The following is a 24,895-nucleotide window of genomic DNA, read 5'->3' on the forward strand; positions in this document are numbered from 1 at the left end:
GAAGGGAGATAAAGGTGTCTTGCAGAAAGAATAAAAGTGTCGTAGCTAATCCTGTACCTACAAAATGAAGCCATTAGAGCTGATTTGTTGATCAAGTCAGGGCTTGATGTTAACCATCGCCCGGCGGGCAAGTGCAATGATCGCAAAAAAAAAACCTTATTTATCACTCAAAATGACTTTAAAATCACAGACATTCGCTGAAAATGACCCACAAGTGTTGCTGGCGCCATCTTTGTTGTTTTGTACACATTCTCGCGTGATTTGAAAAAGCTGCGTGATTTTCCGCTAGATGGTGTGATTCAGCTCTTGGGGAGAGAATTGTGCAGAGCAGCAGCTGGATGATGAATTTGATCTATACTATAATACACGCTAGATTAAAAATGATCAGTCAGGGATTAGGAAAATAATAATAATAATTGTATGCGCACAGTGTAAATATTTCTATCATATGGCAGTCTTCTGTACAGTGGCCATACATTAAAAAATGTTCATAAAATTTTTTTCTCTTAGACATTGGAGTGGTGCATTAAAATGTTATAGAGCTAAACATGTTAAATTGGTGAGTAGTACTAGTGTAAGTTTTTAACCTGTCATTTTTTAGATTTTTAACATTACAATTTATATTTTTTAAAGCACACAACAGTTTAAAGCAAAGTTTAGTTTGAAAAGAATGTGCAGGAAGGATTGAAAAGCATGTTAACACGGTAATGTAGGCTGGAGTTCATAGCCTGGGTGCCAGTCCGAACTTAGTCCCGCCCACAAGGTTTGAGGTTGGGAAGTTCGGTCTGGCTCTGCTCCATAGTAGCGCGAGTATTATCGCCCACTGTCAGGCGATCCAATCAAATTGTCAGGGCGGGCTTTATACGATGATGGACAGATGATCAACAGTAACGTAATCAACAACGTGACCAAAGCGCGCTTGGGTGACAACAACAATGGCTGCCGCTGGAGAGTTGAGGTGAGTAGATTCTGCTATTAGGTCTGTTCTAGAAGATATCGACAGCAAATTAATTTTAAAAGAGGAACAGAGAAACGCGATGAAGGCTCATCTTCTTATTCCAGGCGTGCAACTGCACGCTTTGATTTTTGTGGACAACAACTATGCGTGGCTTAACATACGTCACACACTCCGTTGCTCTTATTGGTTGTAGGTCTATCCAATTGAGTGCAGAGGCATTTTTTTTCCTGGTTCGTTCAAAACACGCCCCATAATCACAGCTCTATGGAGCAGCATCAGACTCATTCTGACTAGAATTGAGTCGGACTACGTCAGGCTATTGAGTTCATTATCTGATGCATGCAGATACACACCAGGAACCTGGAAACTTAAAAAATACTGAATTACAAAAAACATTTAAAAAACAAACATTTTTTCATTGATATATATATACAAAAATTAATATTAGGAAGTATATTTATCAAACATTATACTGGGCAAGTAAAAATAGTTTCTGTGCAAATGAAATGTGAAAGTCACTTGCCCGTAAAATCCTTAACATCAACCCCTGCAAGTTCACTGGCTTACATTTAGGTTGGAATCATGTGTTGGAAAGATTTGAAGGGTTGAGCATTGCTTAGCTTAATATGTTTTTATTGTAGCTTTAGTGGCTTGATGAAAAAATATATTAATGACCTTAGATAACAGTTAAATCCAAAAAGATAGCACCACTGTCTGAGAAGTGCTTGTTAAGCAACAACTAAAAAGCAGCAGACATCCAGGGTTAAATACATGTAAGGCAGCCAACTAGATGCTATAGCGTACGCCTGACTGATTTGTATATTGTCATCTAAACTAGGGTGACCAAACATCCTCTTTTGCCTGGACATGTCAACCTTTTACATTCTGTACAGAGCGTCCGTAGGGGGATTATACAGTCATGAGAATGCCAGCTTTTCACTGTTTGTCAGGGGTCCATAATCATATTCTTAAATCGACTGGCGCTTTGCACAAAATACTACAACTACTTTTTTCCCGAGGTAATACTCCAGGGACTTCCTTATGGGAGGGTCTAGCGAGACACCCCCCCACACACACGGAGCAGAACGAGCATTTCAGCTGAAATGAAAATGAAAGTGCAGCTTCACAGATGAACTGCAAAAATAATTTGCACCAGTCGCAACAAGAGGAAGGCTGAGTGCACCGTGTGCAAAGCTGGAACACATGTTTTAGTGTCTAATAAAGGGGCTGGAGATCTCACAGCTCACGTGAACACTGAAAAACATAAAAAAGCTGTGCGAGGTGAGAGCTCCTCTGCAAAGTGACAAAGAGCTTTGTTAGACCGGGGAAAACAGAGGATGCAGGAATGAGGTTATTTCTTGAAGCTGTTTTTTCTAAAACAGAAGAGGTCATAATTACAACATTATTTGATTTTTGTTACGGTAGGTATTTTAAGAGGGTTATAATTTTCAGGGGAGCGAAATTCGACATGGACCTAGAAAGGATGTCAGATAGACATGCCTTTGCACAGTGAGAAGTTACATAGGTGAGTTTTTTGAGAAGGCAGCGCCAATACAAACCAGGTGCAGTATATTCATCTAAAACACACACACACACACATATATATATATATATATATATATATATATATATATATATATATATATATATATATATATATATATATATATATATATATATATATATATAGGACATGTCTATCTGACATCTTTTCTAGGTCACCATTTCACATCGAATTTTGCTCCCCTGATAATATATATATAATATATATATATATATATAATATAACTCTCTATCTAAAAAATTAAATATATATTGTATATACATGTATACAGCCACTTATGGGCTAATGGAAGTGTTGTTCAGTTTGGACCAGAGAGAGAGCAAATGGAGAACAGCTATGCAGAGATTAAACTATCAATGGAACAGCAGCTTCAATAATTTAACAGAGCTGACTAATCCCTTGTTATGCACAAAGGGGAGGATCAGCAAACACATTATAACAGGTGAAACCTAGACATGAAATCTTAAAATTAAGCAACAAAATGAAAAATAAAAAAATAGAACATAAATATTTGATGTGACTACATCATTGAAACAGCCTTAAAATGTTGAAATAGTTATTTTCTAACATTAGTGGTGTATTTAAAAATTAAGAATTTCTGAATGTTTCTATTTTAAATGCCGACACATTATGTTTTTTAGATTATTTTTCAGAGGAAAACCATCTAGTCTATTTCAGATAGATTTCACCAAAGCATGAGAATATGTTTACCCTCTCATCTGGCTTAGCCTGGCTGGGAATTCAGTTCATATGGCCAAACCTCTCAGACAATGCAAGCAAAGCTGAGATGACGAGACAATCAGCAGGAGAATGTTTGCAAGCAAAATGAATGCAGCCATCTGCAAAACAAACTTTACCTGCATTAAAACCCCTAATGCAGTAAAAACCAGCCCATCTGCCACTGCAGCAAGGAGAAAACAAACATGGACAAGTTTAAGTAGGCATAAATTTAACCCAGCTCACTCCATAGACTGAGGCGGCAGAAATGATACCGGCTGATTAGTCTCAATTTGCGCCGTTCTAATACTCGTGCAAGCAGAACGTGTCTGTTTATGCAGAAGTCTGTCCATATGGGCAGAGGCGATTCTAGAGTCTGTGGGGGCCCCAAGCAAAAAATCCTAGGGGGCCATACTGACCAGTGTTCATCACCATTATGTTAGGCTATAAATAATCTGACACCAATGAAAAATGTATTAAATAAAACCTTTCTTTTTTACAAAATGTTCTAAACATGACCAACCGTGTTATTTTGGAAAATATAAAAGAATAAAAGTAAAGAATAAACTAATAAATTAAAATAAATGTATAATATAATAAAACAAAAAGTAAATTACTTTAAAAACCCAATATAAACTTTGTACAAAATATAAAGTAGCTATAGTAAGTGTAGTGAAATTATTGGGGTCCTATACTGCTTCCAGAATTGCTGCTTACGGGCCTTGGCTTGTGCAAATGCAGACATAAGTCCTCCAGATCCAAAGACCTTCACACAATATACTCTATGGAAATAAGCGCCAGTCCTGAAAGTCTCTCTTGAGACATGGAAAATGAATCATTTTCCTTCAGCTTAGTTACATAATTGCTTTCCAATTTACTGAACGATAGGCCTACAACGTCACCCATTCGCTAGGCTACGTTCATTTTCATTAAGGGAAGTCATCCACCTGGACTGGGCTGGAATTTGACTGGGCAAAGCTAATGTCAATCAACATTCCATCCAGTCTGAATTTCAGTTGTGCATCTCCTCAGTCACTATAGCGTTGCCACTTCATGCTCGCCTGTTGCTGTTTATCTACCGGGTGTACAGTAGCTGGCTCTCGGGGGCCCCCCAGCGGCTCGGGGCTCCAAGCAGTTGCTTGGTTTGCCTGTTGACAAGGTGCGCCTCTGCATATGGGCGGCTGTTATATAATTTATACTGCAAGGTGTTAAAGAGCTTAAGCTTCCTAAAAGAGATACAAGCAGATTTTAAATGAGGCCCATCATAAAGAGAGGAGACTGTGCCTGTTTGGAAAATGGCTGACAGGCAGGAGTCTTTGGAGAGATATGCTCAGAATATGAGGTTAAGACGTCCAAAAGGAGTGGGACAGCTTTTTGTAAAACAGAAATAGGCCTGGTGTGTGACGTCGCCTGTGGACAGAATGCAAAATGTCCCTAACAGTAAAGACGAGCCGACAGAGAAGCCTCAGATCAAATAAAAATAATCCGTATGCGACTGAGTCAGCCAATATTCAAGCTACAATAACAGGATTAACTTTTGTTTCCTACTCAATACGTGGTGTACTTTCAAAGGCTGATAAGGCTTGCTGTTTAATTTGATTCAGTAATAATAAAAACAAATAATAGAGGAACACGCTGTATGATTAAAGCAGGCAGTGATTTGAAGATACTAAATGTTCCCTTTGATGCGAGATGCTCTGTCCAGCTTGTCTGCACAACAGACAGCCTTTTCTCAGAGCAGATGCTGCTGCCGTTCTTTGTCATAAAACTGTCCCAACGATGGAAGAAAGATCTCCAATCAGCAGAGATATATGCGACACAGGCAGCTGGTAATTTATAGCGCTCAGTGGACCTCTTCTGTGCATGCTGAGGCCACTAAAGCAGCATTCTAAAGCTCAGCTGTGCTACTCTGATTGCCTCAAATCCTTCTACGATCTCTGATACCTTAAAAAAATCGATCATTGAATGAAACAGGTTTATCAACATTATAATGTAAAACCATTTAATCTTTTACCCATAATGGAAAAAATGTCAACTTGTAGAGATTAAACACCAAACATTAGCTACAGAAGGGCAAAGTCAGAAAAAGAAGCTTTAATGATCTATTTCTTTTTTTTCTCTTTATGTTTTTTCAATAAATGCCTCTTCCAGGGTTGATTCACTCCCACCACACAACAAATGCTGCTCAGGAAAAACTCCAGGGATGTGCCAGAATGTCCAAGGTTTTGACCTGGCCTCCAAACTCCCCAGATCCCAAACCAAATAAGAACCAGCAGTTTGGACGGAACACGCTGCATCCACAGAGACCTAAAACGGCTCCCCAAAACTGAAAGTATATGATAAAAACATCTTCAGGCAATGCATGATACGCTCTGCATCCACTCCACTAATTGGTGGCAAACGCGATCAATACCACCTAAGACATGTTGTGGTATTTTGTCTTACTGGTATATATTTTTTAAATGCATATTTTACATTCATTAGCCTAAAATATATATCATCATCATAGGAAGCAGAGCTCTCTACAGTAACATTCAGTAGCCAGGATCTGAGTTTTACAGTTAAATTAGACCATTGAGGCCTGCCATTTAAATTCCTTCACTTTACAAACGGATTAACCTTTCATCAGTGTTACTTCACTATTATTTATAGAGGAGGTCTTCAACAGGGGGTCCGCAACCCCTAGGGGGTCCAGAGGTACTGCATGGGGGTCGCAAAAGTTTTAGTTGATTAGAATTTTTTTATATTCCCTCCTGCAATTTTTTCCACTAATTAAAATGTCTTTAAATCCACATTAACATGAATTTAACAGACTGCAGTAAACAGATAAATGGAGGCAGAAGATGTCTTTCAGTCATCAATGCACACATTCAGAGACACACATCAAGCTGGGCACCGTTTCATTCACAACACCTGTCCCATCAGCCAGGAATCAGAAATACTTTAATAATCCCAGGGAGGGATTACTTTAGTTACATTACTCCATCTGTAATCGAGTGACTATAGGAGCAGTTTGATAGAACACTATATCATACAGTACATATAATTAGGGGGTCCCTGCTTTATCTCGCCATCAGTTTGGGGTCCTTGGCCTGGAAAACATTGAAGACTCCTGATTTATAGCATCAGACAATGTGGCCTATAGTGACCAAGAGGTGCAAACACAAAGATTTTAAAAAAGGTAGTACCTACACAAAAATCTAACTAACAAGAAGAAAACTGTATGTGTTCAGATGACGAACAAACACATAAATTAGATTAAAACACAAAGGATAAATGCTGCTGGAACAGACAATAGAAAGCAGCTAAGTGAAAATGTAAATGCAAAGACAAAATCTGCTGCAAACACATAGATGATGCCAACACAAAAACAAAACACACAATGGAAAAATTCTGCAAGTAATGAAAACAGCTATTAGCTGAGAAAAGCTGCACGCTAACTTTGGATGACTGAAGTGCTTCAGACCACTGAGGGAGATGATCCCAAACTCCCAGAGGAGAGCCTTAGTAAAGACACCAACAGGATTCTTATAGATAAGCTTTAAGAAAAAAAAAGATTAAAGGGAAAAATTTTAATTTCTTTCTCCTTTTCAAATGTTCGCGATGGGCATACTGTTTTGTTTTTGACAAGGATCTGGTCCATAAACATTGATGCAAAGTAAGATCTGAGTTGATGAAACTCTCCCTCTATTGGTCTGGAGCCATTCCACTATGTGGAACTAGACTGTGTGCAGAATTATTAGGCCAATGTGTATTTCCACCACACCATCCTTTTCATACATGTTGTCCTACTCAAAGCTGTACAGGCTTGAAAGCCTACTACCAATTAAGTAAATCAGGTGGTGTGCATCTATGTCATGAGAAGGGGTGTGGCCTAATGGCAACAACACCCTATATAAGGCGCCGCTTTGTTTTTAAAACATATACAGTAAATATAAAAAATCTAATGGCGGATGTCTGGGGGACAGTGATTGGCCTCCATGTTCTGAATGCTGGCGTACCATAAAGAATAAATGATGAACAGTTTAGTTTGTGCCTTCAAGTCGTTGCCCATAGGAAGACGTTACTGGATATAACCTAACGGAATATCTTCAGAACGGCTCCAAATGACACTAAACTCAGATGGGAGAGTAGAACATGATGGAATAATGGGAAATCAAGGGGCGTATGTAAAAAAAAAACGGCGTTCCCCTTTAAATGTGTTATCCATATCTTACTGCAACAGAAACCCTCGGTCTTGTTCTGTATGCACCAACCCAGAATTTAATAACCGAAAAAAAAAAGCTTAGATTCTTTAGAATTCGACAAGCAGATTTTTTATCACTTATGAATAATTTTTCATTTTCATCGATGTATTTCAAGTTGTTTACTTAAGACACTGAAACAAAATTAAGACAGTCCAAGAAATATTTGAGTCATATTTGAGTCAGCTTTAGCATAATTTTTTCAGGGTGCACATTAGCTCATTAACTAAAGGAAAGCATAGTGATTAATATATAGCAGCCAAAGAGAGTATCAGGGAGGAGGAGAGAGTAGACAACCTCTAGACATCAATTAATTGATCGTTTTTTGGCAGCTCGCTGTCTCTATTGACAAGGTAGGATTCTTTGATAAACATCTTGCATAAATTAAACATCAGACATCCAATATTATAAAAAGAAAGAGTGCCCCTTCAAACACAGCGTCTTTCCTAAGAGAAGAATAAAAATAGGAGAAAAATGTTGAATGTCACATATTCTCCTAAAAACAAATCTCTTCATATAAATACTTCTGGCATAAGGCCCAGTGTGCCAATGTTCATATGCACCAGTTACATTGTTTGCTGGCAGTTTTCTCCTTTAGAACATAATTGTGTATGTGTTAATACAATAGCAGGACAAACATACGGTAATGACCTTCATGCAACAATTATTGCTGTCCTTCTGGGTTTAGTAATAGGGTAATTTTCCAAACAGTTGAAGTCTAGAACGGTCTGCTAAACAGTAGATATTTTCCTGTTCCTAGATTTAGGTGTAAACATATCAAGGAAATCTGACTTTTCCTGCGCTTAAACGTGGGATTGATTGATCTAATACGTTAGAACCTATTCTGTGTAAGATATCCTTAAGACTTCTTTAACAACCCACTTTCATTCAAAAGGTTTATACATGTTAAAGATGATGCCTATACTGTCTGTGATGTTGTTTCATTGCATTTTTTTTTTTTTTTAGATACACCCCTCTGCTATTGGCTGTGAGACTTCCTCACCAACAGACCTCAGTCAGTTCGGGTCGGACAGAACAACTCTGATGTCATCAGTCTAAGCCCCTCCCCTCAGGGCTGCGTCCTGAGCCCCCTGCTGTTCACCCTGATGACACACGACTGCGGCCCCAGGTTCACCACCGATCACATGGTGAAGTTTGCAGACGACACCACGGTGGTGGGCCTCATCAGAGATGACAACGACCTGGACTACAGAGAGGAGGTGGAGCAGCTGGTGGTGCAGAGATAACAGCCTGATCCTGAAGGTGGAGAAGACCAAGGAGATCATGGTGGACTTCAGGAAGAACTGGCCTAACCACGCTCCACTGCTCATCAACAGCTCAGCTGTAGAGGTGGTCAGCAGCACCACATTCATCACAGACACCCTGACCTGGACTCAAGGGTGTAACTTTGTGTTGAAAGTTGGTGGGGACGGCTCATAAGGAAAGGGAGCTACCTGCGCGACGCCTTTTTTTTTTGTTGGAAAGGATAAAGCCAAAAAAATGTGAATAACATTTATCAATTTAATGCTTACAGTTGAAAACATAACTGTTACAATATTCACTTATATATTTTGTGCAAAAAATATCACATAAATCTAAACAGACAGTACAAATCAAAGAAATCAAATAAATATATCAATTTTGTAGAACATTTATTGGCGGTCAATTTTAGGTCACTTTTTAAAATTCATGTACTTTTAAACCAGGACTCGGACAAGATCTTATGGGGCCTTAAGCAGAATATGATTAAGCAACTCCGTCTTTCTGTCAAGAACATCCACCAGCAGGGTATCCAGGGGGGGATTTACCATTAGGCAATACTAGGCAGTTGCCTAGGGCCCCAAGTTCTGGGGGCCCCATAAAACTCTGTTTCCATGTATGGTTAATACAACTAATCCTTATTTGTGCACATTAATTATGTTTTTGATAAAAATCCTTTGGCTAAAATGCCATCAGAACGCTGATAAATAGAGAGGAAAAAGGGACAAGAAGAGAGGGACAAAACCTAGAACAAATAATGGATGTCTATTCTATTAACATTTCTCTATCTGTAGAATGGGTCTGTTTTATGGGTTTACTTCTCAGGGGGCCCCCTGCCTGTCTTTGCCTAGGGCCCCAAATTTCCTAAATCCGCCCCTGAGGGTATCAATACTGATTTGATAGAATCTGGGAGAGCGGACTATGTTCAACCATCCATTTTCTTTAACCTTATCCCTCAGTGGGATCAGGAGGTGCTGGTGCATATCTCCAGCCACGTTCTGGGTGAGAGGTGGGATCACCCTGGACAGGTCACCAGTCTGTCGCAGTATGTTCAACCAGCTTAAAAGTAATCGCTAATCAGATTTATTATTTGCACTTTTACTAAGTGAACTTTCTAACTCCCTTAAATCTGAACTTCCAATGCCAAAATTGTTTAAATCTTTTATCTTTGGACCCCCTGCAGAGTGACGTCACACCTGCAAGATCCTATCCTTACCTTCCTGCTAGATTGCAAAAAGCAGCTTGCTCATGAGTTGTCAACATAACACGCTAAATCTTAATCTGAATGGCAACACTATGACAACTATATAACAAGGTCAGGAAAAAGTTTTAAGTAAAGCCGGGATTAAAACAGTAGCTACAAGAAGCTTCAAATAAAAGGTGTTCTTTATGTTCAACCTAAACACCAACTCCGATAGACCATCAGTAGAGCAGGTGTTTAAATTAATCAATCAGTGCTGCGAAAGCTTATAGCAGTGAAAGCTAATATACCACAGCCATCACTTAATAAACGCAAAATAAACAACCCTCTAAAAACGGAAAACTGTAATGGACTGAAAGTCCTGTTTTTATGTGGGAAATTATTTGCGTGTGTTTTAGTATAATTCTGATATATTGGCGCTGTTGTCTGTTTCTATGGCAACGATGCTGAATGTAGTGTAGCTTAGAGACCTGCAAGGGTCGAGTTTTACCAACCCGCACCCGCCCGAACCCGTTAGGATGACTACCGAACCCGACCCGTCACCCGCGGATATCTTCAATTCAAATCTGAACCCGACCCGTTGATATTTAACCCGCAACCCGACCCGTTAACCCATCATAGGCTATTGGACGCTGCGCTGCACCCAGTGCCTGATTAATATAACATTTCTGATGTCCATAACAACACACACGCATAAAAAAAAAAATCACCAACTACCCGCCCGCACTAAAAAAACATCCGCCCGACCCGTTTATTTTTTTTAATGTATTTTTCGCGGGTACCTGACCCGTTGCAGGACTCTAGTGTAGCTGACATAACAGGGCCGGAAAAGAGTGGTTTGAGTTTTTTTTCCAACGGTTCTGTTATATTTTAAATAATTAACTTATTTTTACACTATTCTCTATTCTTTTACTACTTTAAGTCTCTCCTGACTAAAATTAGGTCTTAATATTTCCACAAGTCCCTCTCACCTGCAAGTCTGAGTCCACTCCTGTCCCTGAATGGGTTAGCATTTTTGGAGGGAAGCGACAAATGTTATGGGGAGAGGTTGGAGGGGGGTGATGGGGAGAAAGCGAGAGGCAACAGATTCTTTTTTCTGAGTTTTTTGTCGGGGTTTGTGGACGGTGAGCAGCGGGGAGAACTTTTTTTATTTTCTTTCTGAGGAGCGGCATGAATGGGGTTTTAATCAGATATACTCAGCACCGAAAGCAAAATACGTGTACAAAATATTGGTGGGGACTGTCCCCCTACCGGTCAAGATTGGTGGGGACATGTCCACACCAGTCCTTAAGGAAGTTACGCTTATGCCTGGACTGGAAACACCACCTCACTGGTCCAAAGGGCCCAGAAGCGCTTGGACTTCCTGATGATGAGGAGAGCCCACCTGACCCCCCCCCCCCCCCCCCCCCCCCATCCTCCCCACCTCCTCCAGAAGCACCATAGAGAGCGTTCTGAGCAGCTGTCTCACTGTGTGGTGTGGAGGCTGCAGCGCCTCAGACTGGAAGAAGGTGAGAACAGCAGAGAGGATCATGGGGGCTCCTCTTCCCTCCATTAAAGACATTTCATCCCAGCGCTGCGTGTCCCGTGACATCATCAATGACCCCTCACCCCCCCACCATGGACTGTTCTCCCTGCTGCCCTCTGGGAAGAGGCTTCCCAGCATTCAATGCAGGACCAGCAGATTTCAAAACGGCTTCTTCTTCACCGCCATTAGAAAGCTGAACTTTTGAAACACTTAAATCTCTGCATCAACCTGACAACACCAAACCAAAACACTGCATAATTGCACCATATATATCTAATGTTTTGAACTTCCATATCATTGCGGGGTTTTTTTGCACCATGTATTTTTTCTCCCACACTGTTTACTTCACTTTAAGAAATGGAAATGCCAAATTTTGGTTTTGTATACACTCTGTGTATACAAAATGACTGTAAAAGTTGCCTAAGTCTAATTTATTCATAAGGGACCTTAAAACAACCATGGCAACAACAGCTTATACAAGCAGATCACAGGTGTTCTCTTTTAGCTATTTTTAAATGCACAATATTTCACAGTGGGACTAAGATGTGTTTGGTTAAAAAAAAAACAATAATAAACAGACTGTACCATTTTTCTTCCTATCGACATGAGTAATTGGAATAAAAAGGCAGATTAGACTAAAAATGCTTAATGTAAACATGCCGATTGGAATATTCTGATAGCGTCTAGCCAGAACATGCAGCCACTCAGCAGAAATACATGACTTTGGTGCTGGATGCACAGGAGCACTCAGGTTAGCTTGCATCAGCCAGAATAACTTGATCCTGAAAAGCGTTTATATGCATGTTGATCAGAATGTTAATTGGCATAAGTCCCCCTAAAGGCTCGGATGACGATTTTACTTCATGTAAACATAGCTAGTGTGATAATCAGCCCAGTAGTTCTTCAGGATATGAAATGTTTTTTTCATTTCCATTAGCTTTAGTGGAGCTTCTAATGAGTTTTTCATTAATGCCATAACTTGGCTTTCAAGCACTTGATTTTCATTGAGTAAATTTGAGCAAAAACTATCCATGATAAGTGAATATTGTATTTACCCTCAATTTGTGTAGATAAATAAGTTGTTTTTTCTTATTTTAAATGTAAATTGTAATTTTCTTTTGGAAAATTGTCTCCCTTACCTGCTCAATTGAAATAAAAATTCCCTTAATTTTAGAAAAACTGACTGACTTTTTAACCCTTTTAACAGTGAGAGAACAGGTCCAATGTGTCTACATGTTCATGTGAGGGACAGATCACTCACTAATCTAGATTAAGAGTATTTCAGGGTGAAGAAAGGCCTTGACCAGGACCTTCTCTAGTCAACATGCATGAATAATAGCTTCTCCGAGTATAAGGACTCCATCATAATCATTATTACTGTGAGATAATTGGAGAGGTTATTTATCAAGTCCTTATCTAAAGGTGGAAAACAGCACACAGCATCCAGAGTCACACCTTAAAAAAATTATTTCACAACTTGAGGGCGGAGATGGTGCAGCATGCAGTATTGTCTTCATTTTTATATATATATATAGACAGCTGTCTTTTCTCCTTCACAACCAGATATCCAAGAAGTGCGGAAATAAGAACATTCAGCTGATAAAAGTTCCACAAAAATCTCGAGCCAGCGGCCTCAGCCCAGCGCTCCATCGCATTTACAGCAAATCATGAAGAAATTCCTCAGGATAAAAGTTTTGTCGGCCAGATATTGGGCATTTCTCAGACCTGGCAGGAGCCGTGAAGTACGGTTCATCAGACAGTGGAGCCTGGTCTGCATTCAATGGCCAAGCTCCATCTGATATCAGAGATCTGATTGTTCCTTATGTTCCTAACAGAGCACTTCGCTCTCAATCTGCAGGTTTACTAGTGGTTCCTAGAATTTCTAAAAGTAGAATGGGAGGCAGATCTTTTAGTTATCAGGCTCCTCTCCTGTGGAACCAACTACCAGTTTTAGTCCGTGAGGCAGACACCCTGTCTACTTTAAGGCTAGGCTTAAAACTTTCCTTTTTGATAAAGCTTCTAGTTAGAGTGGCTCAGGTTATCCTGAGCTATCTCTATAGTTCTGCTGCTATAGGCTTAGACTGCTGGAGGACATAGGGACCCCTTTTTCATCATTCTGCTTCATTCTATCTCTATTCTCCCACTCTGCAGAATCTGTTAGTTCAATCTCTAACGTTCTGCTCTCTCTGCTTTTTCTCATAGTAGCTTCATCTGGTCTGTTCCTGTTTGGCTGTGACTCCATCCTGGAAAGAAACATCAGCTGTGCTGCTGCCATCAACCCCCTTGTTTATAGATGTTGGAGATCGGCCGGTTTTCCAGTGTAGTCCTGTTTCTCTGACTGTGACTAACTGGATGTGCTCTCTTCATCCTCTGACATGGGAGCTGGCTCGGAGCTCGTCTGCCTGGCTGTGTGTTTCCTGGACGGGGCCGCCTTTTACAGCTGCTTTTTGTATCTCTGCTTCTGTCTCCTTGAACCCCAGTGGGCCTCAGCAGATGGCCGCTCACACAGAGCCTGGTTCTGCTGGAGGTTTCTTCCTGTTAAAAGGGAGTTTTTCCTCTCCACTGTCACTACAAGCACGCTTAGTGTGAGGGATTGCTGAAGAGTCAATGAGTCGATGCAATCAACTGGTTTGCCTTAGATAGAAAACTTTGTATCGATTTGACTGTATGATCTGGTGAACTGTAAAGTGCCTTGAGATGACATGAGTTGTGAATTTGGCGCTATATAAATAAACTGAATTGAATTCTCAGCCTCCGGTAACTTCATCTCTGCTGGCGGAGAAGAAAGCCACGTTTACCGTTGTAAGGATTTAAGTGGCAAAGCAAAGCTGGCACCCAGAAGAGATGAGCCAGGACTCCTGATGGGGTCCAGACAGTTTTTTCCCCCAATATAAGTCAACAAAGTTTTATTCACAGAGAAAAACAGGACAAACAACCATTCATGCACACACTCACACCTAAGGAGAATTAAGAGAAGCCAATGAACCTAACAGTCATGTTTTTAGACTGTGGGAGGAAGTCGGAGTACCCGGAGAGAACCCACGCATTATCAGGGAGAACATGCAGATTCCATGCAGAAAGACCCTGGGCCAGGAATTGAACGCGGAACCTTCCTGCTGCAAGACGGTAGTGCTAGTTTAAATTAGAGCTATAATACCCTGACAACCATATTTATCACTTTATTTCAAAGCCTTACAAACCGATGTAACATACACTGCCTGGCCAAAACAAAGTCGCCACCTGGATTCAACTAAGCAAATAGGTACAAACCTCCTATTGGATAATTACTGCATGGCCGATTATCTTTCAGCTGGCAACAAGTTATTTAACCCCAACTGGTGCAATGACTTGCTTCTCATTTCCTAAACAACCATGTGGAAAGACGCATCTCGTGGTCGTGGAAAAGATGTTAGTCTGTTTGAGATGGGTTAAATCATTGGCATGCATCAAGCAGAGAAAACATCTAAAGAGATGCAGAAACTACTAAAACTGGGTTAAGAACTGTCCAACGCATTATTAAAAACTGGAAGGATAGTGGAGACCCATCATTTTCAAGGAAGAAATGTGGCCAGAAAAACATCCTGAATGATGGTGATCGGCGATCACTTAAACATACGGTGAGATCAAATGGAAGAAAAACAACTGTAGAACTCAGGGCTGTTTAATACTGAAAGTAAGAGCATTTCCACACACACAATGCGAAGGGAACTCAAGGGATTGGGACTGAACAGCTGTGTAGCCGTAAGAAAACCACTAATCAGTGAAAAAAAGGCTTCAGTTTGCAGGGAGCATAAAGATTGGACTGTGGAGCAATGGAAGAAGGTCATGTGGTCTGATGAGTCCAGATTGTTCCAGAGTGATGGGCCAATCAGGGTAAGAAGAGAGGCAGGTGAAGTGATGCCCCCACCATGCCTAGTGCCTACTGTACAAGCCTGTGGGGGCGGGGTTATGATCTGGGGTTGCTGCAGTTGGTCAGGTCTAGGTTCAGCAACAGTATGTGCTCAAAGAATGAGGTCAACTGACTCCCTGAATATCCTGAATGACCAGGTTATTCCATCAATGGACTTTTCCTTCCCTGATGGCACAGGCATATTCCAAGATGGCAATGCCAGGATTCATCGGGCTCCAATTGTGAAAGACTGGTTCAGGGAGCATGACTCATCATTTTCCCACATGGATTGGCCACCACAGAGTCCAGACCTCAACTCTATTGAGAATCTTTGGGATGTGCTAGAGAGGGCTTTGCGCAGCGGTCAGGCTCTACCATCATCAATGCAAGATCTTGGTGAAAAATTAATGCAACACTGGATGGAAATAAATCTTTTGACATTGCAGAAGCTTATCGAAACAATGCCACAGCGAATGCGTGCCGTAATCAAAGCTAAAGGCGGTCCAACAAAGTATTAGAGTGAGTGACCTTTTTTTTTGGCCAGGTAGTGTAGATTTCTTACACAGCCAGTTAACGTAAGCTTTAAATGTATTCTTGCTTTTACATATACACATATTTACATGAACATAATACGAAGAAAAACTACCACTCCTAAAACTAATTTAAATGTGTTAGGTAAAAAAAAGTCATAACTTAATAAAACCAAAATATAACAAAAATAAAAAAAAACACCATAACCCTGCCTAGAATCACAGAGACATTATAACTAAACTTTATATCAATGTAAGATATGGATTCCAAACAAGTTAGCCTATCTTTTACAGAATGGTTAACAATGATTCAAGGTGATGCAATGGCTCGCCCAAAATATAGATCAGCAATTCCCCCTCCTCTATGGACTGTAGTAAGGTTTAAAGAATTTAAAGACAGTTTCTAGTTATTGCTGTGAGGTGATTTTAGATGCTGTAGCAGTTTGGGATGTACCTGTCTTTTCAGATAGTGATAAGTTCTTCTCTGTCATTTCAGTTGCACATTTCAATAAAGTGTTTATTTTTGCTGGGAACATTTTTCAGAGGATTAAAAAAGTGATATTTCTGGGACACACTACTGATGCAACACAGGGTAATGCTAAATTCAACCTGCAGGTTTATATCTGCTTTGCATGGCGCTGAAATGAAAGAGCTGAGCAAAGAGGACGACAAGAAGCCAGAAAAAAAGTGATAAAGTGAAAAAAGTTCACCAGAGAGACGACAGGATTATGAATCTTTTCCTACAGGTGAGATCTCCATGAACAGCATCACAAAAGCAGAGCTCTCTGTGCAAGACTGAGCTCTGCATTCAGACTTTCACTCCTTTTCACAGCAAAGAAAACACATTAGATGAAAGCACATGGCAGCTTTTTAAACAGCATTAGTTCGGCTCCATATGGTTTGTCACACAAATTGTATGAAAAGTTGAGTGGATTTAGTGAAAACCAATTCTCTTCCATTTCAAAAAATCGTGCATTGTGTGCAAGTCGCCGGAGCGTCAGATCTGACCTACTTATTTGAATGCTTCATATCCTAAGGGCTTTTCTGAAGGGGGAGTTATATCTTTGAGAAAAAACTAATTATTCATTATCCTGTGAAATCAAATTATGATAGAAAAATGAGACATAATCATGCAGTCATCTGTGTAATTCAGTTAAAAACATTTATGTCCACCATGAAAAACTGCTTTTCAGATTTCTCTATCAGAAAAAAATGTTGGCCAACAAAAAACCCAGAGTAGAATGAAAATAAATATGATTACTTTAAGTATTTCAGATAATGTAATGTAATAAGAAAGCATAGTGTGGTAGTGATTGCAAAATACCTGCATCATGTCATCCACAATGACTTAAACAAATACAGTACTTGCTTGATTACTTTAAACTACAAACTGGTTCAAATTTGGAAAAATGTTGTTGAAGCAAAGTATCCAGGCTTTTCAGCAGCTAAATAACATAATATCTTAATGCATACATTCATATTTTTATTATAAAGAAATGCATTAGAAATAATAATAATAAAAAACATTCAAACTAGATATTAAAATAGCGAGTAGCTCTTCACAAGGTTTCCACGTGCTTCATATGCTACAGCAGGGAAGGATCATGGCCTGGTGGTTTAAACATTCAGGACAAGCAGGACTTGCAGTAGAAAACCCATTAAATACCCCCTCACAAGCGTTTTATTTTTTTTTAAAGAACAGTTTTGTTCTTATTGGTTTGAAACCTTCCAAACAGAGCACAGTATCTTCATTGAAAATCATTAAGAGGAACATTGTAAGGATCAGAGCGCTTTCCATGGCGCCACGGCAGCAGAGCCTGATATGGATACTCTAATGAGTTGATCTCTGGTGTGGAAAAGGCGGAAGAAAATCCTAAAGTAGAAGCATGGGCAGGTTTAAAAGCCTCCTGTATTGAATAGATGACAAGCTGGTTGGATGAGGAAATAAATCAAACTGTAGTTCAGAGAAAACTATATGAAATATTTTGTGTCTTAATCACATCATGGGTTTGTATGTTTCTAAAGTCGCAGCCAAAATTGGGATGGATGTACTAACATAAACCACCTTTGTAGTTATCTTGTTAAGACACAAGTTGCATTTATTTATTTCTTTAATAAGGAAAGTAGAGAGCTACAACAAAAGCCAAGAAAGCATAAAAAAATAATCCTGTAGTACGTTTCATTAGACCAAACCGGAAAAGATTGTGTCATATCTTTGAAGAATGTTATAATGACTGGTCAAAACTATAAACTCAAATAAAAATGTCACAATATCAAAAGATGTTCAGATGTGGTTCAAAGGCTGTCGAAAATTTAACAACTAACTTTTACTCATTAAAAATATAAATAAAATAGAGAAAATTGTATTAATATCTGAATTGATTGGACCGACACCAGAGAACATTATAAAAACAGATCAAAATATTCGAATAGAAAGAAAATGAAATATTAGCCTAATCAATACAAACTACATTTTTGCTAAACATGGGAAGTTGTAGGTTTTGTTAAGTCTACACCTGCAGATGACTGTTAGCCGGTCCTTAGACCAGGGTCCTGTAGAGCCGCTGTCCTGCAGGTTTTAGAGGTTTCTCTGCTTTAGCACAGCTGATTATGATGATTGCAGTTGAGCAAAAGCCTGTTAATCAATTAAAATCAACTGTGCTGGAACAAGGTAACCTCTAAAACCTGCAGGACAGTGACCCTCGTTTATCCACTTTACCTGCCTTAAACCAATAATCATCTCCTGTTTCAACCTGCAGAGGTCTTCTCATAAATCCTCTCCAATTTTAAAGCGTAACCATTCAACTATTCTTAACACCATAAAATCTACATCCTTGTCTTTAAATCAATGTTTAATTGATCATTATTCTATTCATTGGTGTACTTTTCTATAAATCCACCAGAAACGTAGGATTTTCCCAGCAGCACTCATTTATTCTCAATCCACGCAGTGACTCACTCACCATCACTTTAACTGTCTACAGTTTTAGACGTTTGAAGTGAGTTGTAGTTCACTGAAAACCATTGGTGACAGTATACTGGATGACTAATTCAACACAGTTTATATTGTTCTCTGGGAAAGTAGCTCCCATAGCAACTCCAATAGACAGCTCCCTTCTCTGTATCTTTGATCACTATTCTTTCATCTTTTGTGAGCCTGGCACTGGCACAAAATTGCAGCTTAGTGTGATATATGACATTCCATCTTGGCAGCGTATGAAAAATAAATTAGATTTCCCTACACCATTTCCTGATCAGCTCCTTTACCCCCCTCCACCACCACCAAGGCCTTTCCCTCCCGTATTCACACCTGCCTCTCTTCTTCCAGCCCAAACATGTGAAAACCCGACTGCTAGACAAACAGAGAGCGTGTTGGCATCCAGCAACACCCAGCAGGTTTCAAGCTGTAGACGTCATGGATTCATTTCTTTTAGTTTAAATCTTAAATACCACAGAGAAAACCAGGCCCTTTATTTTAAAAATTGTGCTTAAGAATAAATTAAGAAATCTATTATATATTTTCTAAAACATTATTTTGTCCTTAAAATTACTCTCTTCTTCAGCTTGCATAACTGGCATTTATAAAATACCAAAAGTACATTCATATATATATATGAGGTGCACAGAAATAAATGTAAGAAAAACATTTTTGTAACCCTGATTGAGTCCTATGTGGTTCTGTTCTTTTCAGTTATAGTTACAGTCATTTTGATTTAGCTCAAAGCTTAATATGAAATTTAGATTCATGAAAAACATGTTCTAACATCCTCACACCTATGAACTCAAGTAACTTATTTAATTTGTGTTCTCTTCATCCTTTTCTTGATCACTTGTTCGAGAAAACAACAAAGTAAGGGAGAAAAGAAAGAAAGCAATGTTAGACAGGAGAGGCGGATAGAGGAAGGATTAAATGATTACATGGTTATTAAAAAAAAATAATTAAAAAAAGAAAAAGGATCCATTAACTTATAGTTAATACTGAACTCAGATCTGCCTCCTGAATTTTAGAAATGAAATTATCCTCCAAATATCATAGTTGACAGGCTCATAACAATGATTTCCTTCAACATTCACTCAACATGTTGCCCCAACATCTTTTATTTAACAGAACCGTGGTCATAAGATGGACTCTCCCCTAAAATGTCATAATGAAGCGAGTTTATGGCAAAAAAATAATTTTTAATCAATGTCTGTAGAGTTATTGTTGCGAGACTCCCATATAACCACGCAGAGATGATAAACATGCTGAAAAATAAAGGTAACAGTTGTTTTACTGAAACATAGTTCTAATAATTTGAGAACAAATTTATTTATTAATATGTCAGACTTGTGGAATCGTAAGATAAAAGAGGAACCTAATTAGAATAATACATGATGGATTTCCCAAGACATCGCAAAGAGAGAAATTATACCTTTATGGACTGGAAATTTGTTGGTTCGCCTTTCTGAGTCAAAAATAATTTATCTGGCTTCAATCAGTGTGCTATCGAGAAAAAAAAAAAAAAAAAACTTTTCAAGCTTCTGGTTCCTCCTTTAGTCAGAGGGAAATCAGTAAAAGCTTCAAAGAGACAAGAAGGATCCTTTTATGGAAATCTAATTGAAATAAGTGAATAAAATTGTACACCACCACATCTCATAGTGAAATACCTACAGAGTCAGAGAGGGGTCAAAATGTTTGCAAACTTATAAATCTTAGTAGAAACAAAAAAATAAAAGTTGAAACAAGAAAAATATAGCTTGATATTGAATGTGAAATTTTTACCTTATAATCTGAGAAACTAAAAAAGCAAACGTAAAATAATGAGAAATAAATCTAAATTCTTCCCCTGAGCTTGAAAAGACTCATAAATCAGTTTAGTATTTTAATTAAACTTTTTTCTTTTTTTATTTCTTTTCTTTATTGCAGTTTTAGATTTTATATGTTCAGATTCAAATCCATTTCTTTCAGTTTATATATTAGCATTCCCTTTTCAGTCTTCATTTCAAATCAGTTGTTTTCAAATTTAGATTTTATTAAAATTAGGGTTCGGGTTAGATAAAAAAATAAAATAGAATATTTAGATTTTGACCCCAATCTGACAGGTGTGTGTGGGGAAATGTAGCTGACAGCTTGCAGCAGCACTGGAGCGAGTCCCGTTCCATGTTGCATTCATGGACTGTAGGTATCAGACCAGTTGAGCAAGTTTTTTGTATACACTCTGTTTATACAAAGTAACAATAAATGTTGCCTAATATCTACTGTAAGTCTGCAGCGCTGCAGAAAGCTGTCAATCATGTTTCCCGCCCACTCCTGTCAGAGTTGGATCAAAATCTGAAGGTGAAAAAAAAAAAAAGATTTTAAAGCGTAAAAAAAAAGTCCTGAAACTGAAAAAGAAATTTGAAAAAAAAAAAGAAAACCTGAAAGATTGGATGTGAATCTGAAAATATAAAATCTAAAAATGCAATAAAGAAAGGAAAAAAAAAAGAAAAAGTGTAATTAACATACTAAACTGAATTTAGATTGAATTTTTTTTTTAGTTTTTCTCATTTTAAAGTAAAAAATTGAGATTAAATATTAACTTCTAGTTTTTTCAGTTTCAATTAAGATTTACAATTTTACAAACATTTTAAAGCCTTTCTGACTTCACCTAATAGTTACCTTATTAAGACCGATCTCTTCTAACTGTTCACTCGCGCCTGGATCAGGATTGCTTCCTGATTTAACCAATGTTTAGTTTTTGCACAGGATTTAACTGAGAACGATTTGCACGCTGACAAGGAAAAGTTTATTTTGTACATCTAGAAGCATAACAAGTTCTTTCCTCTCTTCTCTGGAGAGAACAGGCAGAAAGCATCAAAAGCATGCGCACACTCTTGATCACATTAGATCCATCATGATGCAAAGTGTGCATGAAGAAAGTAGGACGGCTTTCACTGCAGCTTAGAACTCACACTTCTTTAGAACACAGACATTATCATTAACAGATAAAGCAACGTGACACACTACTTCACTTCATACATTCATGTCAGCTGCTGGTTCATTTCAAATTTCCCAGGAAATCGTTCAGGGCAACACATCTTTCTTACCATTCACTTTTTAATGCAAAGGTTCACTCTGATCTGATGCTAGAGGGACATTAGATCTTCTTTCATTTAAAAACAAACATTTGATACCGCCAGTGCAATAAGAAGCTAAAATGCACTTATAATGGGATTGTTTCATGTTCATCTAAGGGTTATATTTATTTGAACTGCTCTTTTTTAAGGGAGAAAATCAATATACTACATTAAACCTCAGAAGCTTGATTACTGCAAAAGGTGTGAGTTCACATTTATTAAGGGCCTTTGAACAACAGACATAAGTTATTATGATGAATGGATGCTAAAGTTTGAGGAGAATTTAATAAAGATTCCATGTAATTAAAACCAACACTGCTTGAAATCTTTTATATCTCAGTTTTTTTTTTTTGTATATAAAACTCTTGGTTTAATCACAAATGCATATTCCACTGCTGTATTTGTATTAACCTTAAGCTTCTGCCCCCGTATTTGGTCTGTTATTCAATAATTTGGAAAAACAGAATTATATGGGGAAAAAAATATGTTTTATTGGAACATTTAGCAGATGCGCTGGAGGATCTGGATGTTTTTAACAAGATTGAATCATATTTTTCTTCTAAAAACCATGTTGAAAATGGCCAGCAACTGATGGAGCATTGTAAAAAAAAAAATTGGACAATATTTCCTTTGTAAAATAAGATTTATAATTTTTAAACAGTTTAATTAACTGTTGAATCATTATTGCACAGTTTTTCTATTTTAGATTTAGTTTTGTAAAACATTTACTGACAGTATGAGTTGTTTTATTGGTTATAATCATATATCTAATGAGAGAAAATAAGAATAAATCCTACAAACAGAGAGTCTCACATTTAATCAGACCTCAGGTTCTATGAAAGTCATTTGTTATGAAAGTGATTTGAAGCTTCATGATGTCAACAAAAAACCTCCTTACCTATTTTGTGGTATATAGTGCCATATGGTCCCTCAGAAAAACCTCCTGGCCACACATTCACAGTCTGAGCGCCGGAGGAACACTCAGCCTACAGAGAGGAGATAAAAGAACTCCGTTCAAAGTCCACATCTCTTTTACATGAACATGTTGGTGGGAAAAGTGTAGAAAATGAAAAGGTCAAGTGCCGATCCTTAGCAGGTGAATACTAAAGCAGCCTTTATGCATTAACAAATCACTTGATGTCTTACAAATGTGACCTTTGTGACTGTTAGTAATTCTTCTTTCTGACACATTTAGAAAACTGAGCTCTCTCCTCAACATGCTAAACAAAACAGCCGTTATTATATGTCTCTGCCGAGGGCAAATCTCACTAAGCCACAAAACCTTTTAAAAATTCAGACAGCAGTGCTATGATTTGGAGTGAATTATGTGCTTCTCAAACAAAAGCAGGGTGAAAAGAGAGAGGGAGGGGAATAATAAGGCTTTAAGGAAAATTATTGAAATTTAGCGCAGCGGGGTGTTTATGCTTGGCTTTGGCTCCCAAGTGACATAATAATCTCTTCAATGACTTGACGAACGTTATTTGTCTACTGTTCTGATTTTTCGCGGCCAGTCTTTCCTACGAGCTGTTTTTCTTTCTAAACACGCAACGGGGGGGCGGCGTTACTTGTTTGCATTAGAAATTTGTGTGGGAGTCAAAGTGTGGGTGCAGATGCCTTCATGTCAGCGAGGACATGTAAATTGTGCTTCATGTGTAAGGAGCCATAAAATGATGCATGAATTACAAAGATCAAGAAAATACAATAAGAGATCTGGTTTCACAGAAACACAGGATTCAGTCTTTATTATTAATATTGATAAAACTATCGCTGTCACAGACATCCAGACTCCTGCCCGTTTCTGCCCCTTATGTCCAGATCACTGCAGATCTTCCAGATCAATGGATGTTTTGCCTTTGAATACAAAAAAAAAACAGTTTTTGGTTTAAAGAAGCCAAATGTTTGAATTTTTAGTTACTAAACCAAAAGTATCAAAGGAGCCAAAAATCATCAGGCTTTATTAATGTAATTAGGCATTACAATAATTTCACAAGTTAAATAGAAACAATTAACAATAAAGAAATTAATGAACAGGCATGAATTCAAATTTTTAGATAGATGTGTAAACAGAGAATCCAATCATACATGATTTATTGGAAAAACTTTATGATTAAAATACAGATAGGCAAACAAATTTATACAATACCAGACAAAGCATCAGAAACTTAACATATTTCAAAGAGTAAAATTAGTTATATGGATTAATAATGTAAATTAATAACCTCAGTAAGTAAGTAAAATGCATTAAGGCAGAAATATAAACTTATAGTAAAGGTCATTCTACTAAAATACATATATTTAAAATATACAATAATTTTAAGAAGAAACCTGATTATGAGAATTAAAGTAAATAAATAAATGTGATGAATAGCATACTTACAAAGAATAGTCAAAATAATATGTAAACAAATACAAAACATACTCAATTAAATAAGTAGGAAAAAAAAACAATCAATAAAAAATACAGAGAGTTAAAGTATAAAAAAATAACATGTAAATATAAACATTTATATTAAAGTAGTAAAAAAGCTCTGATCAGCTGAAATGAAAGAAGATTTAAAACCAAATTAATAATAGGAAAGCAAACAAAATGGTACAAATATTTAATTCAAGAAAATAGAACATGCACACATTTGAATATAAAATGTTTATCAATTTAGAATCAGGTAAATTGGGAGCAATTTATTCATTAGTTTAAAATGTTTTCATTGCAGAGTTTCAAAAAGATCAAGATTAGCATTTCCCACTGACTTATTTCACACATTAACATAATCAGTTCTAATCTTTATTACTTGATAACACATTAAGGTAAAGGTTTGGAAACAGCTTTTTCTAAGTGCCGTTTGACCAAAAGTAAAACACACTTTACCAAAAATGATGTCGATTTATACAGACTACAATGATTGGGGAAAGT

General features: G+C 37.8%; 1 protein-coding gene across 3 annotated transcripts in view; it reads right to left on the reverse strand.

Moving 5' to 3' along the window:
* Positions 1–24,895, reverse strand: part of LOC119783566 (leucine-rich repeat and fibronectin type-III domain-containing protein 2) — a 239,042-nt gene that overhangs the window by 33,204 nt on the left and 180,943 nt on the right. For 2 of the 3 annotated variants that reach the window (XR_005280817.1, XM_038285155.1), the window contains exon 4: positions 22,883–22,970. The exons of the other annotated variant lie outside the window; for it this stretch is intronic. The gene's annotated coding sequence lies outside the window, so the exon portion shown is untranslated. The remainder of the gene's footprint in view (positions 1–22,882; positions 22,971–24,895) is intronic. 3 annotated transcript variants of the gene reach the window in all.

Source organism: Cyprinodon tularosa, unplaced genomic scaffold (assembly GCF_016077235.1).
Source record: "Cyprinodon tularosa strain WSP-4 unplaced genomic scaffold, ASM1607723v1 ctg207, whole genome shotgun sequence".
Classification (NCBI taxonomy): domain Eukaryota; kingdom Metazoa; phylum Chordata; class Actinopteri; order Cyprinodontiformes; family Cyprinodontidae; genus Cyprinodon; species Cyprinodon tularosa.